Below are 4,151 nucleotides of genomic sequence, written 5' to 3'. Positions count from 1 at the left end.
CGTCGCTTATCATTTTATCGCTCGCGAGGAAATATCAAAGTATAAATCAGCTTAATACTCTACATCAAGGGGGTGCTGACTTCAAATTAATCGTTATGAATACAAATTGAAGGATATTCAAGCCATATTTAATTATTCTTTTGCTTCGAGCTATAATTATTAGTGATAAAATACAATAATTGTTTCAAAATGTAAATTTATGTGATGATCATAAACATCCGAAGGTGTTCAATTTTTTTTCGGTTATAAGACTAAGCATTATCGAGGAATTACACAAATAAAATTTGAAAAACAAAATTTTATGAAAGATGCGGGACTCGAACCCACGACCTCCGGCGTTACGTGCCGGTGCTCTAACCAACTGAGCTAACCGTTCGAGTAACGACTCGTTATAAAATCTTGTTTGCTTTTGTTCAACTCTCGGGTTGTGGCTTCATCTACAGGATCTACTTTACAGTTGATAACCTGCTCAACCCCAATATTTGCATATTAGGAAATTGACTTGAGATGTCGCTCTTGGAAATCTAAACAATATGTTATGTTTTTAAAGTGATAACCCTCACTTCTAGGATTAATTGAGGAATTACTAGATATTAAACCTGGATTTGATGCGGAACTCGAACCTCTCGCGCTCTGTCCGAGTGCTCTTGCACTAGGCAACCGTTTGAGTGACGTATCGTTCGTAAATCTTGGTATGTCTTGTTCAACATATTCAACTCAACATTCTCAAATTTTAATTTAATTTATTTATATAGAGTGAGGGATATCTCTAAACCTGTCTAAACCAACCCAGGTTGAGTAGAGAAGAAGGGAGAAGAAAGTTTTTTCAGAAACGTCGGATTAAATGAATTATGTAACTTTTTAAGAAACCACAAGCTTAGAAATTTAGAGATTACACGTATCTTTATCCTTTAGAAAGTATTTTTTAACATAGAAATAAAAGTCACATTTATCATAGAGGAAATATCAGACGAATCACAAGAGCACACGATATTCGACGCCTTATAAGGCCATAGCAGATCTTAAAAGGCGTCGAATATCGTCGTACATAGGAAGGGTCGTGGCGGATGAGGATCGAACCGAGGGCTCCATGATGAGAGTAATCGATTTTACCTATAGTGCCAACGATGCTATTGCTATCACTACCGATACATTTGAAATAAATGGGGCCATCAAAGAACAGATAGAGAAAACACAAGAAACTCCCGCAGTATAATTTTTTACGCTCTTAGTCATACCATTAATTTTAATGATTCTCCATAGGTATTTATTAAAGATAATTATAATGCAGACGTTAGTAATAATGATTTATAGCAAAATCTATTTTACACACTTTTTATTAGCTTCACCTGTATGTATGTTTGTTTGTAACCGACTCATTTGGGCGCGAATTTGACCCATTAAAACGGCCATATTTCGTTCAAACTTCGTAGATTTATCGAGCACCGATGACAATACATTAACTTGCTAACATTATTCCATTATTTAATTTGCAAAATAAAATTTTTGTTATTTTATAAAATTTTCATCTATCGTAGGAAAGAATGTTAAGGAATATAAATATATAAGGTATAAGGAAAGAATGATGATGTTAATTTTAAATTTCAACCATTATCATTAATCGATTTATCTAATATTAATAAATTTTCGAATACCAAAGAGAAGTCAACAATGCAAATAATAGTTTAAAAAAAATAGAAAACTAAACTTTTATAAATAACCAAAGTTTTTTACTTAGTACTAGTAGGAAATAATATTTTCTATTTTTTAGTTTGGTTTTCTATAAAAAGCGTGTTTTTTAGTTTCTTTTTATTTACGATTTACTAATGGAACTTTTGATTTATTTAGAGATAAAATCTGAACATAGGCTGGTATTTATTATAACACTCAGAATTATGAAAAAACTGTCTGCCAACGAATCCATTACACATTGTTCTAAAATTAACCTCTGATATGCCAACACGTCCCGCGCGCCCACAGAAGACACTTTGACGCCAAACCCGGCGCGGCCGCTTGACACGCTCTAGCCACTTGTGTTTACAATATTCGAGGTATCAATATGCGGTTTATGTTACGGGTTGCTAGATAAACAAGCTTGGTTATTATTAACAAACGATAGATTCGTGCTGTGATAGTTCTCGCTCTTTGAAAGTTGTACGAGATATTGTGACTATTTTGCTAAACGTATCAAAATTGAATTCTTTGTATTATTTTAACTATAATGGACACGTTATAATATGATTTTATGATTTCTTTCAAAAAAATGTTTTTTTAATAATTTCACAAATTCATGTTTAAGCTAATATTCACATCAAACTCTTATACTTAAACAATTAATTACAAAAGAAACGCTGAAGAAGATAATTCTTATTAAAACTTATTCCCGAGAAATAAATTATTTTGCAAAGATAGTATAGACTTTTTGCCCTTTCCATCATGGCTTCGTACGAGATTGACAATGAAATCATTGGCTTGGAAAGGAGCACCTTATCAGTTACATTGTGTCCCATGTCATATAAACGCAAATGCCGCAGGCTATAAACGAATTTCACATTCACAATGTAGATTAAGCAGATTATTAAACCATGTTTGCTTTGTGTATCACAATTATATTAAACCACATGTACTGCGTTCCTCAAAATTAGATTTTGTGCATATAGTTGGACAGAAGAGTGCTATTAAATTCAACGCAATTTTAATTATTTTCATTACTATTGTATGCAGTTAGTATACAATAGTAATTAATATTGTATATAATTCCAATTAACATTAAATGTAATACTATGGTGTTCCATTTTATTCTTATTTAATACTAGCTGACCCGACAGACGTTGTTATGTATATAATAAATAAAATAATGTTTTTATATGAATTTGTCAATAATATATCATAACATCAAAAATTACTTCGTAAAATATGCACCCTGCTGTCGTAATGAAATTGTTTCACAGCAGAACTGTCAAACCGTGCGTCAATAAATTCTCTCATAGAAATTATGTATGGACACATCAAAGGAAAAACAAATTTGTTGTTTTTATTTAATTTAGCAGCATTTTCCTATTTATTCACCTTTTAAACCTTCTCTGGACTTCCACAAATAATTCAAGACCTAAATTTGCCAAATCGGTCCAGGTCAGTTTTAGCGAGACTAACGAACAGCAATTCATTTTTATATATATAGATAGATGGATTATTGTACTTATAATACCAGATACCATATGATATGATCCCAGACATAAACATAAAATTGCTATACCCAGTTTTAGAACCACCATAACAGAATTAATATTCAAGACATATTATATATAAACTGTTTTAATGGGAAAAGGTTTAATATCTATACTAATATTATAAAGCTGCAGTGTTTGTTTGTTTGTTTGTTTGAACGCGCTAATCTCTGATACTACTGGTCCGATTTGAATGATTCTTTCAGTGTTGGGTAGTCCATTTATCGAGGAAGGCTATAGGCTATGGTTTTTTTTCAAAATTAGGGATCCGTAATATAATTGCTATTTTGTAACACAAGGTGTAAAATCGAAAACCTATTTTTGCGTGCGCTGCAAAAACTATTGACAATAGAACAAAATGATGTACAGGCTATAATATAGGCAATATTTTATTACTTATAAAACTATCGCGTGAATTATACTTTATATGGCAAAACAATGTTTGCCGGGTCAGCTAGTTAAGGAATATATTGAGGGTTAAGAAGTTTGGAGTACGGTACCATGCATATCGCGAGTCTCTGCGACCCTGTAGCATCCACTGACGTATTTTTAATTACTTTTTTAATTTACTTTTTGACGCTTTTACGCACTTGTGAACATTTTATAACTATTTACAGATGCTTTTTGTAAGTTTACGTAACTACATTTTCTTTCATTTTTATTTTCATAATATTATGATCTCCGAGGTCAAACTTGTTTAAGCACTACTGTTAATAATTATTGTAATATCGGATTTTGTGGTATAGGATTCTTATATTTATTATGATGTTAAAATTAAGGAATCACGGGACGGTTAAAATTTAAGTGGTGTTTATTTAAGAAATATTACAGACTAAAAGGACAGAGGTCTGTCGTACATCGAAGGTAGTTAGGGACTGCCTGCTCGAGTCCCATACAATTAGCTCTTACAATTAGTTAGGTACA

The 4,151-nt window shown here is 31.9% G+C and overlaps 1 non-coding gene across 1 annotated transcript; it reads right to left on the bottom strand.

Moving 5' to 3' along the window:
• Positions 1-302: 302 nt before the first annotated feature.
• On the bottom strand, positions 303-376 carry Trnay-gua (transfer RNA tyrosine (anticodon GUA)). Its single transcript has one exon. It is a non-coding gene; the product is annotated as a tRNA-Tyr (tRNA).
• Positions 377-4,151: the final 3,775 nt, after the last annotated feature.

The sequence above is a fragment of the Leptidea sinapis genome, chromosome 11 (genome assembly GCF_905404315.1).
Source record: "Leptidea sinapis chromosome 11, ilLepSina1.1, whole genome shotgun sequence".
NCBI lineage: Eukaryota > Metazoa > Arthropoda > Insecta > Lepidoptera > Pieridae > Leptidea > Leptidea sinapis.
Note: the sequence above shows the minus strand (reverse complement) of the source record. Positions and strands in the feature narration are given on the sequence as shown.